This window comes from Lissotriton vulgaris, unplaced genomic scaffold, assembly GCF_964263255.1.
Source record: "Lissotriton vulgaris unplaced genomic scaffold, aLisVul1.2 SCAFFOLD_956, whole genome shotgun sequence".
In the NCBI taxonomy this organism is placed as follows: Eukaryota; Metazoa; Chordata; class Amphibia; order Caudata; family Salamandridae; genus Lissotriton; species Lissotriton vulgaris.
Window position 1 is genome coordinate 22475 of NW_028242570.1, and position 15554 is coordinate 38028.

At 48.6% G+C, this 15554-nt stretch overlaps 1 pseudogene; it reads right to left on the minus strand.

Annotated features, from left to right (window-relative positions):
* Positions 1–14108: 14108 nt before the first annotated feature.
* On the minus strand, positions 14109–14602 carry LOC147668904 (D-erythrulose reductase pseudogene; annotated as a pseudogene).
* Between the last annotated feature and the right edge of the window lie 952 nt (positions 14603–15554).

Here is a 15554-nt window from a genome sequence, read left to right on the forward strand (position 1 = left end):
GTCCAGGTGTCACTGGTCAGCTGGGCAGTTCGAATAAAGGCCTCTTGTAGCTTGTTGTATACCTTTAGCTTGAACAGGAGGGCAGCCATATGACCCTTGGAGTCCACCTCTTTGTTCAGGGTACAAACGCAGGTCCACCCTGTAGGAGAGTAGGGTCTGCAATCCTATGATCACCCCAGATTTTTGCTTTTTGCTTCACTGGTTTACGACTTCTCTGGCTGTGGGCCTGCTAATCAGACCCACAGCCTTGCTGTTCTCTCACTAAATTGACACGTGTACCTTAGGTGCATTTACCAATTGGTACTGGGCCACTTATCAGACCCTGTAACCCAGGGCATAGGTGTACCCAGGGCCTACCAGGGGCTGCAGCATGTATTATGCCACCCCTGGCTGGCCATCTAAATCTGACACAACTGGCTGCACGACAGCTGGGGCAAGGTGGTGTAATCACCCTTTGCTTTAGATATAGTATACCTATATCTAACCCTAAAATGGACACCCGTATTCCTATCAGTCACTCCTATGGCAGGCCTTGACAATCCTGAAGGCAGAGTGCTTGGAATCGTGTGAGATGGTGCTCTGGCATGAGCTGAGCCCTTTGCAGCTTGCGGAACCAAGTCCTAATAGCTGTTCCATGATAACGCATACCATATACTCTTAAGTGCATTATAATCCTCGCTGTTATATGCCAACTCTGGTATCGCTTTATCAAAACATGTCGAGTAAGGTGTCATACGAATTGGAATACTAACCCCTCGCCAATTCTGGCGACGGGGTTAGCATTCCACCCTTCTAGAGGGACACAACATATATGTAACTGTGAACCCCGGTTAAAGTTAACTCGAGCCTCAGCATCACAAAATGGATGCTGCCACCACAGACACAAGTCTGACCTCCTGCTGCTGGGAGTCCTTCCAGCGAGGGAGGCTTGGACAAAGGGTTTCCTGTCAGGGGCGGTGCTAGCACCATCCCAGACAGGGTTTTGTGTATCCTGGGTAGGCAGGGCTTTAGAGGAAGGTGACTGCAAGTGGCACCCCGGTGCTCACTATGCATCTGCCGGCTAGAACCAGTTTCAGGGGCACACCAGCCCCTGAGCTGGGGAAAGTCCGGCATGGGAGAGGGGTGTAACCACCCCCCTTCCTGGTCCCACCCATGGGCAGGACCTAGTCGCGTGCCAGTCCCTTTTCCTAGTATAAAGATAGGAGCGGGCCCCCTTCCAAATTAGATCATCTTTGAATCCTGAAACTACTTTCTACGAAAGGAACTCAAGACTTCTTCCTAAGATTTCTCCCTTGTGACTAAGGAGTAGTCACCCTGCACCCGCAGGCACCATCCAAGCATCGCGGTCTGCTGTAAGTCTCTCCTCCGGATCAAGACTGCCCAGCTCGACGAGAACCGGCTTCCCTGGCACCTCTGACCTCAACCTGCATCATCAGCCCAGCTGAGATTCGTGGGTGTGACGAGACCTCGAGGGACCGGCCATCTTCAGGACTGCACGACGCTTGCCCAGCACGACCGACGAGGGATCCTCGAGTGAGTGCTTTGGGGTGTGAGAAGCCCCAACCCTGAGCAGCTCCAGCACCGAAGTTCAGCCTCCCAGCCTCAACGAGATCTGCGTGGGGCCCTTCTGCTCTTTGCTGCTCACCGCGTTGTCTGGCTACTAGCCTGCTGGCTTGTGGCCTTCCCGCCGACGAACGACGACATCAACACCGCTGGTCTGGTTGCTCCAGACTGGCCCTTGCTCCCCTCCATCAGAGGAGCACCCCGGACCCTCCTGGTCCACTCCAGACGCCATTTTGAGTCCACCGCGTGGGCTTGCATTTGCCAAGACTTGTTGCCCTAATCCTGGGTCCAGCGACGTCGACAGCAGATACCATCGTGGGACAGCTCGCACCTCCATCCTGGTCGCCGACAACGCCTCCTGGTCCGTGAGACTGCAGAGCCCAGCGTCGCCCACTCACCTGGTCGAGGTGACTCCATCCGGTGCCATCCTGGTGCCCATCTAATCACTGGCTAGTGATTCAGAACTTGGTCCCCTCTGTTTACAGGTGTCTTCCATCTTCGATCCAGGCTTGGATCCCTCCGAATCTCTTCACTGGTCGCCTGCCAGCAACTTCTTCTTTCAGGCTCCATAGACTGCAACGAGGATTTCCGACGTCTTTCCAGACCTATGCATCCGCAGCCCCTGGGCTAGGTAAACTCAGCATTTCGGTGCTCCAGCATAGCTTTGCTATCCAAGGGTCCAGATCCTTTTTCGTTTCAGCTCTACCTAGTCGGATTCGTCCGATATCACTAACTTTACGAAATCTAGCATCCATAGACTTTGTCCCGCATCCCGCGTGAGAGTGCACACTCTGCACCCGATCTCCCTAGGCCTCCTGCTAGTAATCTGAAGGTTCAGTAGTCAAGTCCTAGCGATCCCAAAGCCTATTAGAGTAGTACTTACCTGCTAGTAATTTCGCATTCCACTTTTAGAGTATATGGTTTTTCGTGCCCCTCGGGCATTTGTGTAAATTGTGCAACTTTTGCGTATTTTCCTAAGAGCTTTGTATTGTGCTTAGCGCCCTGTCCTCATGAGGAGTCCAGGGCTGTTGTGTTCTAAATAAATATACTTTTATTTTCATAACAACTTGTGTGGTGTCCTTTCACTTGGTGTTCAAGGGGTATATATGATGGTATAACAGCTGGCTTAGCACGCCCTCTAGAGTTTAGCCTAAAGACTGCTCTTGTCCATGCTACTAGGATAGCTGGTCTAACAGTTGTCTTACAACCAATCATCAATAAGGGTCGTTTGGAATGATACACAGTGATCACTAGAATAGTGAGCACTACATATCAGGCCAACTTCTCACACACCCCTCTTTTGTTCTCCCTCTGGTCCAGCAGTGTTCTTAAGTGAGTGCCCGTAGGTGCCACATTTATGCTTGGCACTAGCTAGTGAGTGGGGCCAACACTACCCACTTTGGGCATTTTCAAGATGGTAAAAGCCTTCAGCCACAATTAATTTGGACTCTAAGGCTTGTGGGGTGTGTATGGGAAGTGTATATGATACTCCTATTATCCTTCCACATCTAATATTAAAATCCAGTTTAAAGAGGCCACTGTACCCATACCAAACCCACACACAGAATTCTGATAGGTACAGAAGTACAATACTTCAGCAACCAGACAGTGGATAAACAAGAATTGTCTTGGAATCCTGTCCCCTTCCTTTTAAGTGCACCCCAAGTTTATATATAAAACCCAGCGGGCCTGTCGAGCAAGATTTGATACTCAAGCAGGATTTGACACTGTACTTTAAAAAGGATGCTCACAGCCACCCACCAACGCGTTTCTGCTGAGCTTAAAGGAGTCAGTCCTGCCCATTCAGGTCATCCTGTAAATCACAGCGACCTACTGTGTAGCTCCATGGAGGAATTTCACACCATATTAACACCTTGCTCAGGTAAAGATCAGGCTGGGTGAAGCCAAATAAGTAATGCAAACTAGCCTCCAGGTGCTTCAGGCAGGGGAAAGGTAACTTTCTAAAAGGTACTTTTCTTTAATAGTTATTAAGAATTAGACTTCAACTCTGAATTATGTTTTAATATAACTATTAAAATAGTAGTTTAATTATTTTCTAGCTAGTCCCATTCCGGAGTTACCATATTAGTCTTTAGTATTGCTTTCCAGTGCTTCTCTGTGAGCCAGCCAGCCAGCCTACCTTGAACATAAGTACATGTTAACATTGCATTTCTACATGTCCTGCTTTTAAATACCATGCACCCTGTCTTGTGTATTCCAACCCCTACAAAGGGGTGACTTATTAACATCTAAAAGGGATGTTTCTGCATGTCAAAAAAGTTTATTTTCACAGGGTGAATTGCGATTTTTAGAAAACAGGAAAGGCCTGAAGTCATATTCACACTACTAATTTAGTAAATGGCACAATAGGTGCTGAAGTCCACTAATGGCATTTAAATTTGAGGCCATCGATACACCGAGTACCATATATTAGGGACATATGTGAAGGTTAATATACCAATTAGAATTTTTTTTAAAGAGGGAGCACAGGAACTTTACTTCTGGGTAGCAGGTGCAAAGTGCACAGAGTTTTAAAGCCAGTAAATATATAGGGTCCAACAAAAGGCAAAAAAAAATGAGGTGGCTACACAGAAAAGGCAGATTTCCTACATTAATGCATAGATACTACCAAGGAAACAAAAGACACAGACCTATGTCAAAGTTTTACCACTGTTACCATATAGTTGCCTATATGAGGATGTTCATATTAAGTGTAACACTGACAAACCAATCCAAACATAAGTTATGGTAAGTGTCTAAAGAAAACACCAGCCCTGGGGTATTATCTGAACATTTAGAATGTGTAAGACCAGTGTAAGAGACACAGCATGGAGGCTCATTTAGTGTTTGACAGGGCTCCCATCTTGCCAAACTCATTGTCCCCTGTCTCATTTAGATGTGGTGAAACTGCTAGTTTCGGACAGCAAAGTCTAAGATGGCTCAGCCATTGGAAAACTATTTCCCTGTAAGACAGGAGCAACAGGGCCACCAACTGAACGCTATCAGAAGGCCAGAATGTGAAGGGTGGGTGTTTAGAAATACAGGAATTTCCTGTGCAAGACCACCATGCCAGAACTGGGAAGTAAAAATTATTATTGGTTTCCAACACAGAGCAAGAAAATCAGCAAGTGAGCTAGTAATTAAGGGGTGTGTGGCCAAGCCAGCCAAGCGTCGCTCCCTATACCTCCGTGCATGAGTCTGCCCATAGGCACTCATCCTGGCCGACTGTACACCGCAGGGGTGAGATAACACTGCGAGGGGCCCCAAAGGACTCGCTGCCCACTTGTCGAGGTCCTTGCAATGAAGTTCAGGAGCTGAGAGAGAGGCTGGCGGCCGCTCACAAGATCAAGATGGCAGCACCCTGTCCCCACCAGTTTGCATGGCCGCAATGTAACTCTTCCCTGGAAGGCAGCAGGAAGCAGTGATCCCGGATCCTTAATGGGGGCCCCCGTGAGGTGGTGCAAAGTGGGCCCCCACCTGGCTGCGCCACCCTCCAGCAAGTCCCATCCAGAGCGGGAGGAAGATACAGCGGCAGGCAGAGGGGCCTAGCCCGGTGGGCATCTCTCCCACCCTAGGGCCTGCCCCGTAAGCCTGGCACAGGGAGGAGCTACTACTGCCAGCACAACATTGTCGGCCCCCAGCAGGGCAGCAACCGGGAACTCGCCCTGTACCCCGGAGTCTAGACAGGGAGGAGGCAAGAAATTACGCTTGGCTGCTTGAGCGACGGCTCAGGGCCTTCCTTCCTGAGGCCTACCTGCTTACTGGGCCGGAACTCTAAGACACTGCATGATGCAGACAGCTGCGCTGGAGGCACCTGCCAGGATACTGCCTTCTATGCATGCAGCACTACTCCAGGTGAGGAGGGAAGCGGTGCAACAGGGAGGAGGGCTGGAGGGTCGGACACCCTGAATCGGTGCCATAATCGAGGTGCGGGGGTCGCCCCCAGGAGAGTTAGGGCCCTGCCTTTCACTGCCCCTATCTGGTGCTCTCTCAGACACTGCTGAACTGACTCTGGACAAGGCAGAGAGGCGACCGACCTCTGTTGGCTTGCTGGGTTGGGCCCCCGCGAAGCCTGGCCCCAGACTCGATGCCCTGCTCGAGTCTCAGGGAGGGGAGACTGTGGTCAGGGAGTTGCGGCCCGTCTCTTCCTGACACCCCTCCTGACTATCTGTACACCCCCGGGCCCAAAGAGTGGAGACCGCTGCCGCATCACTCGTGGGGGAGGCCCATTTTGACGTTCGACCCCTAAATCGGCACCAGCAGCAAGGCGCAAGGGGCACTGCCAGGAGGTTGAGACCCTGCACCTATCAGCCTCTACCCGGTGTCTCCCTTGACTCAACCCACTCGGGCCTGGGCCCGAGGTGCAAGAGGTTGCTGCTGGGCTGCTGGTGGGGGCTCTGCCTCATCCTACTTTTTCATGGCACCCCTCCTGACTTTCTCTGTACTACCCCGGGTCCAATAAGAGGAGGCATTCTTATACTTGACCCCTACATCGGCACCAGCAGCATCGAGGTGAAAGGGGCACAGCCAGGGGGATGAGACCCTGCACCTCCCAGCCTTTACCCGGTGCCCTCTCTTAACTCACCCCGCTCAGGCCTGGGCTCTGCAGCGCAGTGACTTCACATCTAAATCACAGTGCGTTCTTCGCTCCAGCCTGGAAGGCGGCAGGGACCTCAGCCCGGATCCTTCATCTGTTGCACCCCTTGGGCATGATTCTCCTACCAGCCGGTCGCCTCTTATACCAACCTGCGACCCACTAGCCACAGCGCAGGGCAGCATGCAGCTATACAAACCCCTGATGCACAGGCCCTCACAGGCCACCCATAGCTCATCACAGCAGACATCTGGGATGTAACAAGCATCAAACCACGCCCCAGATTCCTTATCCAGAGCTGTGCCGGCACCCTACACCATGGGCAGACTACACTAGGCCTCTGGGGCCTAGACACCAGCCGCTGCGCGGCATACCTCACCAGCCGTCAATCTCCTGCAGGATGAAGAAGAAGGAGTGCAGACCATCAAAACATCCGAAAACTTGGACAAAGTGCTGACAGCGATAGAGCACTCCAGGGTCATAATGGAGGACAGGTCTGGAGCCCTGGCAGCTGACATTAGGTTTCTCCAAGACGACCATAGCAAGCTCACTGATAAGAATCGCAGATGGCAAGAAAACCCTTACTGCCCTACAAAGGCTTATGAAGGATCATCAGGCTGCCATACTGATCTTTTGGCCGTGTAACCCAGCTAGAGAAGAGAGCGGACGATCTGCAGGAGAGACACCTCACGCAGGGGATGTGGACAAGCTGCGTAGGTGTTGGAGGGACATTCTTTGCGCCACTACCTACTTAGTATACGTGCGAGGAACTCTGGTGTGGATTCGTCTTGGGGTCCCTTTCCAAGAAATTCACAGGGCAGATGACAAAGACGACTGGTACGCCCTTCTTGAGGGACGCCTGGATGGGTAGCCTGTACTACTGGGTAGCACCTATGCACCAAACACTGATCAGGATAAATTCTGAGTAACCTTCACAGGCACACTGGCCCACTATCCATGGGCGTTAGGTTGTGGGGCTACAATTGTGTACTTGACATGTCATTAGACAAGTTCCACCCTCCTCTATCGCACTCCCCGTCGTACATACAGACGGTGCGCTTTCACTCCTGGGCGCACTACTGGACATTCACCAATGCTTTGAGATCCCGACATCCCGCATCCAAACAATGCTCTTTCCACTCCATCCGCACAATCTCTATGTGCGCCTCAACCGCTTTCTCAGTGTCTTTCTGATCACGGCGTACACACCCGGCCCCTCAAGTGGAGCCCCCACTACCTGGAGTATACCTTTAGATTGCCTCACGGATCCTATGTTCCACATAGAGCAATAGACTAGCATCCGCAATTACTTTCCTGAAAAACAAAACCACTAGGACGCTGAAGTGGGATGATTTTAAAGAGAGAGAGAGAGAGGAGAGAAGAGAGAGGAGAGAGAGAAGAGAGAGAAAAGAGAGAGAAAAGAGAGAGAAGAGAGAGAGAGAAGAGAGAGAGAGAGAGAGAGAGAGAGAGAGAGATTGATTGATTGATATGAGGGCAGCCGAATGTAGCAGACACCGCCCCGGCACTCGCACCCCGGTTGGCAGAGGTGAAACCCGCCCACAAAGCCTTCCTCAAGGACCTGAAGCGATATAATTTTAAGGCACATGCCACCAGGGTGCATGGAGAAGTTGATGGGCCGGGCGCACTCTTAGTGCGGCTTATCAGACAAGACTCAATGCCCCAACCTGTATCGGACGTGATCGCTCCCAATGGCGACCGGGTCCATACTCAAACCGACATTTCGCAAGACTTCTTTGACAAGTACTCAGCTATATACTGGCACAGCTAAAAATTCAGACGTAATCAACAGACGAGTTAATAACCAACCTCCCTCTGCCTTGAATTTCCACTCTTGTGAGGCACTCCCTGTACGTGGAGATCACCCCTGCTGACATGAAGCAGGTAATTCTTGTCCAGGCCCAGATCAAAACCCCAGGTTTAGATGGCATGCCTTCAGAATACTATAACACATTTTCAACCCTCCTGGTGCCTCGACTAGCAACAATGTACAGGGCGGCTCTGGAAAGCGGCGAGCTCCCCCACTCCCTTCACGAGTCACACTTGGTCTTGATTTCAAAACCAGATAGGGACCCTACTCAGTTGGCCTCCTAAAGGCCACTTGCCATACTTGGGGCCATTTACAAAATCCTAGGCAAAATACTGATATGCTCAGGTTCTCCCGGAGCTTGTACGTTCTAATCAGAATGGCTTTGTTCCCGGCCGTAGCACCTCCCAAAACATCTGTCGCCTTTTCCATGTCCAAGACCAGTTGATGGGTAGGTTTCCCTGCGCTGCCTGTCTCATCCTAGACTTGCAAAAGGCATTTGATACCCTGACCTGGTCTTACATATTTGCTGTACTCACCCGCATGAGGGTGTCACCTAAGCTCCTAGTGTACACAAAGCTACTGCACTCAAATCCCACCTCCCAGATCCATCTAGGCCGTTGCATCTCGACTTTCTTCCCGATAGACAGAGGCACAAGTCCGGGATGCCAGCTCTCCCACCTGCTTTTTGCATTAGCTATAGAGCCCATAGCCATACGTCACTGGAGGGAGAAGCTGGATTGGGGTGTTTCTTTTGTGGGAGAGAGTCACAGTGTGTCCCTATTTGCTGATGACCTGCTTCTGTATATAAGGGACATAACGGCTGATCTCGACCCCTTACGCGCCACGCTTGTGGGCTTTGTTGCAGCTGTTGGACTAAGAGTCAACTGGAAGATATCGGACGTTTGCCTACTTAGTCCAGACTTCCCACCATGTGAGGTGCGCATTGAGGACTCCTGCCTTGTTTGGCAGGCACAAGCCCATTGCTACCTGGGAGTTCACCTATATCATGCTTCTCGCGACTGGTAGGAGGGCAGCCTTTGCAGGGCCATGGTGGACATACGATACCAGGTAGGTTTTTGGAGGGCACCTTCCCTAGCCCTCATAGGCAAGATTGCCCTGGCAATCTTTGCTACTTTGCTAATCTGCCAGTCATCCCACCCTATTCCTTTTTAAAGGAGCTGGATGCACTCCTCTGTTCCCTTATTTGGGGAGCCAGCTGCAGGCGAGTAACCCTGGCCAAGTTGCAGTTACAGACAGACCAGGGAGGCCTGGGAGCCCCATCCTTCGAAGCCTATTTCCTGGTGGCGCAGTTTCAATGGCTGTCCTGCTGGACGCCAGGCGCTATCTCGGGGAGATGGGCTTGGAAGCCGGGCCGCTGCCAGCAATTCGTCGCCTACTCCGTTTGGGGGTCAGGCCCACCTGACAAGTGTCAATAGCGAAAGCTAGTATGGCTAGGATACACCATCTTTCCCAGGACGTTCGCTCTACACCCCTCTGTTACCCCTGGTCGGCTTACCCCGAGGCCAGAGCTATTACACGGATGGGGAATTATGTGCATGGACCAGGTACTCGCTTCTTGAAGTGGAGGCCCTTTTCTCGGAGAGCCAGCTTCTCCCCTTTGCCCAATTAGCCGAGGTGAGCGGACTTTCCCCAGGGCAGTTCCTCCTCCACAGGCAACTCATACACTCCTGCTAGCGCCTCTGGGATCTGTCCGGGGGTGAACCACCGACACACCCAATGCTTCAGGCCATATTCACAATGGGACCAGGCCATCCCCTCATTACCAGGTTGTACAGGACCACATGTGATTTATCGGCCACACCACTAGACACACTTCGACAAAAATGGGAAGAGGAATTAGGGAGGGTGCTTCATGATAAGGAACGGGAAAAAGGCCCTAGAATTCCCAAAGAAAGTCTTCCGAAACTCATGTTTCAAGATCATACAGTTCTTTACCCTACACCGAGCCTATCTAATACCAGCACAGCTCCACCACCACTTCCGAGACTCACACTTTGCTTTCCTCCAAGTCAAAACCCTGATGCATATGTTATGGTCCTGCTCATCCCTACATTACTGGTGCGCCATCCATGCTACACTACGGAAGATCACAGGGGGGACAAGATATATAAACGTGGGAAGCCTGCTCCCTAGGTTTCTTCAAGCACAGGAAGCAGCAGAAGGTACGCACGTGCTTTGTAGCCCTGCCCCTTCTTTTAGCCAAGGGCGCAATCACACTGCAATGGCATGCACCCACAGGCCCACCAGTTCAGTGGTAGCACGACTGGGGGAGATGCGCAGATGGGGCGCTGCGGAGGAGGAGTCACTCCGATACGAGGAGTTACGTTGGATTCGCCAGTGCCCTTTCTCCCCACAATGGGCCCTTTTGCTGGCACATTTGACAAATTTTTTGCACCACCCACAGCCTTGGGGCTCATCAGTGATTTCCGGGGGGCACTCCTCTCAGCAGGTACTGACTGCTCATATCCATGAGGGCTACCCTTCCCCAGTACATAATCAGCCCCACCACTGCCTGGCTTAACAGAGAACCATAGTACAGTATCCCTGAGCCTAGTATTGAGCCCCATATTGACAACGTGGAACTCGAACCGCTCCCAAACCCACCGCCTCTCTGGCCGCCCCTCCCAGTGTTCGCCCTAAGTTAACAGTTTAGTTTTTTCTTATGGGTGGGACGCACTGAGGCACCACCAACCACCTAAAGTATCTAGGCCCACTAATTGGCCCCGTCTAACATCTACTGTATGCAACGGAATAATCTGCTATGCCTTTGGACTACTACGATACTTCTTATGAAATGTACAATGATGCACATGATCACAATCTGTAATGCTCCATATAAAATCTGCAAAACCCAATAAAAACGTTTTGAAAAAGTGAGCTAGTCATGGATTTCTTTTTTTTGCATTTCAGAAACAAACTCTAAACCCAGTATAAACGTCACCTAAAATGTGTAATCAGTTCCCACAACACCCGAAACAAAGCAAGGATTACTCATGGTCCTATATATTACCTTTCGATTTGCCAGCAGCGTTGCTGCATACATTTCACTTGTTTCAATATCTTTCTTTAACCTGAAATACAGAAGATTTCAAGTAAGGAGTTGTTCACCACCTCTTTAAACAATGGCCTAAAATACAAAACCTAATTCATCAGCATTCAATATTGGAGGAAAAAACTAAACTGCATATTCTTTGGTTAATGCAATATCTTGTACTTGCTATTACCACACATCACAGCATAATAATTTGTTTTGGTTTGCTGATTTTTATTAACAAGTATTTTTAGGAGTGGAATAATGCTGCTTACATAATTATACTAAATACTGTGGAGAGAATGTAAGAATGTCATTAGGTTGTAATAGGTAAAATTCTAAGTTGTGACTGGAGCAGAAAAAGGTGTAGGAGGTGCTCACATGACGTGTGTAGTTGTTGCATCGCACTAATGTGGCACAGTGGTTTTCGTAATTTGAGATGTTAAAGAGGAACAGTTCACATAAACCATTTTGGGAGCAGTCATCTTTAATATCCTATTTGAATATATGTTGGTGCAGGGGATAGAAGAGGATCGCTTGTTGGATTCTGATGTCGTGCTAGGGCCGTTCAAGGACCTATGTACAGACTTTGATATACCTCAAAGGTAATTTCTGTTATGCGGTACCCTGATGGCGGCTATGCAAATAATCTGGGGCCGATGCAATGTTGAATCTACACCCTTTCCCAGCTGTCGCTTCTTCTGTGACATCTCCAACACTTGGTGTCTGGTCTCAGTCCTTTATGGAGCGCTAAGGGATGATGCATGTTAGCCCTTGCGGTACTGCTGGGTTAATGAGAGGAGGACCTAGGGACCCCCCTTTCAGATGGTGACTGAGCTTTTATGTGGGATCTGGCACCCAACATGTCCCGCAATGCTTGTTTCAAACTAATCCAATATTATGTCCCTCAAAGAGGGGGGGGGGGGGGTGTATGGGACCTCACTACTGTGAAACTTAGTGTGTATTTCCCTCAGACCTCCCCCGACTGCCAGAGTTGCTACATTACTCCGGGAGACATCCTCCATATGCTGTGGGGCTGCATTATTGGTCCGCGGTGGTGGGCCTGTTGGCCAAGGCCTCCGACAGTGGTCTAACCCCTTCGCCCCAATTTTGCCTCCTGGGTATTAACCCTCGCCCCGCCAAATACAAAATCACTAGCCGCTTCTTTGGCCTGGATTTGGTGTTGGCTAAATGTAGAATCACTTTGATGTGGAAGAATGCTGAGAGTCCTCGGATTGAGGGTTGACAGGCAGACCTACTACTACGATGGGCAACGTGGGAAAGTATTGCCCTACTTCGGAAAGCACACCAGGGCAGGTGCCCCTTCAATCAAACAAGGGCTTGGGAAACAATTCTCGCAGATTTTCGAGAAAACGCAACTGCGAATGCGGATTACTCCTCCAACTGACTGAATGCACACCTGCTTGTGCCTTCCTCCTCGACTCACCGGATCTGAATGTTTGAACCCCCGCCAGTGCTGAAACCTCCTCTAAATTATTGGTATACCTCAGCATTTCAGAAGTGTCTTTCTGTAGATTTTTTTCAGACTATTGAGGGAGTTTTCTGTGGGGGGGGTTGGTGGGGAGTATGCCCTGGGAGGAGGGGAGTTAGATTTAAATGTTTACTTGATCACTTTTTGGTCATTTACCTGTAACTATCATAACGGCCTAGGACGCTATTGCCATGCTGAATCATAGGCATGAAAAGAGCACGGTCTTCTTATACCCAGATGACCGTTCTAAAGGTGGCAAAGGCTAGTGGAAATAGCCACTATAACATGCTATTACCCAATATGCTCTAAGAAAGGCCATGTATTAAACATGCATTGATACCCTACTCCTTTCAAAACTTGTTATTTGATTTCCCATGTAGAGTGGTTAAGGCTTCAATGGGTATGATGCCAACATCATGCTAGCAACAATTTTGCATCGATCCAGACTTTCGTCTTTGCTGTGATTTAACTGGGCTAAGCTACCTCTGATTAAAGTAATTACATTTAAAAAACTGGAACCTTTTGTTCCTGTATATGCTCACCGTAGAACACAACACTATTCAATACTTCATCTGTAAAGTATTTTGCAATAATGCCGGACCGCCAGGCTTATAATTCTGAAAGTGAGTTTCAATTGGCATTAGTCAATATCCTATACATTTTTGGTTGTATTGACTAATGGAGAAATCAATAAAAATGCTTGTAAAAAAATCAGCCCAATATCCTATGCATATAAGATATCATTTTTCTCACATCTCTTAAAGGTAGCAGTGCATAAAAGTATCACATGAGTATTTTGCTTTATAGCTCCATTCTTGAGGCACTTCATGCAACCGGTGTCAGTCAGTCACACAACAAAAATTGGCCTGTCAAGATACAGTAGTTTCTCTTCACTACCATGAAGATACGGCAGATTCCTGAGTAATATACGTCACCAACTTTCACGAAAAGAGTAGTTAAAAAGTAGCTGCTCCAGTTTTCAATGTAAATCCCTGAAACGGCCTCTGTAAACCGGTTAAGCCACCACAGATGCAGTACGTTTGAATACATCACTGCTGATTGCAGCATACTGGTTCCATACTGAGAAGACAGTTACCCTTTACTGACAGAGCCAAATGCTATAATGGTTGAACTATTGCTAGAGGAACAGGAAGGCACCTCAAGAAATTCAAGGCCGAAAAAACTCTGGGCAATCGTTGCCTTGTACATTGCTGTGTTATACATGTGCAGTTTGAGGTAGTAGGCAGTTTATTTAACTATTTATATCATACGTGATATAAAACTAATTTACTGCAAGCAGATCTTTTTTATGTTTTCAAATAAATCATTTCTACATTTTGTGTGCAGACTATCATGCTCCTGGTACATTTTGGAACCCTTGTTAGGCAATGCACTAACTAACAGCAAATTAAGGCTGCATTCACTGAAAAAAGGAAAGTCACCTGGATTATTAAGAAAAAAAGAAATCACAGATCTGAAAGTCTATCTAGCAAGGTTGCACAGACGTCTCCGAGCAATTCTGATGGCTCCGATCAGGTCTTATTATTGTTCTCAGTTCCGTGTGAGTCAGTTGACTATCCTAACAAGCTAGGAACCCTCCAACAACTGAAAGGGTAACACCAAGGATCATTGTACTTCTGTCGCTCAGTAGGAAAAGAATTGTGTTCAACATGTCTTTCATCTTTGCAAAATGCCCAAGGGAGATTAGACTCTTCAAGCTGGCACCCTTCTGGTCTCTGGCCTAGGCACTAGGCACCCCATGTCTGTTATCCCCACAGTTGGATTCGCAGCATTCACGTGTCTTCTTTGGACCCAGTTCTAAGGGCATAGCTTTGGTCAACATGGCCAGACTGGGCTCTCTTTATAGCACAGTAGACAATATGATCCTGCAAAGCACACACAGTTGCTTGGTTGGAGATAGTCACTATTGATCACTATGAACCACATTTGATTATCTTCCTGACAACACTGTGAGGCACATAGGAGCCACTGCTTTAAGGTCCACCTTAAGGGACTGGTCCAGGGTCACTGAGTGACCTCCAGGACGGGCTGTAAAATAACCACAGCAGCATTATTATTTTTTAAATGTTTTTTATTGTTTTATCGATAGAACTACACAATAGAAAAAAGTAAACACTTAAAACAACCAGACTGACAATCCACAGGCACCACAAAGCTAATATAGGGATTCTAAATTGTAACACATGGCAGGTTCAGCAGCATTCCACAGTGATACCCACCCAATCCATGAGGATTTCGGATAACGCCACTCCCATATCTTTACAAACTTCTGTGAGCACCCACATGCCTTATATACTGTATCTTCCGCCTGCATGCACCATTTCATATTAGAAATACAAAGCGCCAGCGTTGGGGTGGTGGCGCGTCTCCAATATCTAACAATTTCCCTTCTAGCTACCATTAAAACAACATAATAAACAGCAGGGTGTATCTGAGCAATATTTGTTCCCCCCAGATTCCTAGTGCCACCGATCGAGGGTTACACTGGAATACTATCCAAATATATTTAACATGTCTAAGGTACTGAGGACCAAAACTTCTGGGTCTACTAAATACAATAAGAAGTTATCTGAATATACAGAGATCGCGTCTTCCCAGTCTGAGTCCCAGCAAACACTTCAAAATAGGTTGTTCCTTACGAAGAGTGTGGGAAGTGGGAACCCTATTCTGTATTCCTTCCCAGGCAAAAATCTTCTAAGAGTTCCCTAATTATCTTCACTTTTGCCAGCGGGTTAGTATTCAACTCAATCTACTGTAGAAATACTGATCCAGAGCTCATCTTCCTTAAGATTGCCATTAGTTAAGGCCATTAAAGTGTTCGGCATTTAAGGCCAACAGTAACGCAGGTTCATGTATTTAATGACATCTTACCAGACAGTCGAACAGGTGTCTTTGGTTTGTGTTGTATCGATCTATGAGAAATGAATCCATATTGATCAGTGGACATTAGCTTGGTATTAGCTGCTAGAGATAGTGTGCTGTGTAACTGCATGATGGGGACACC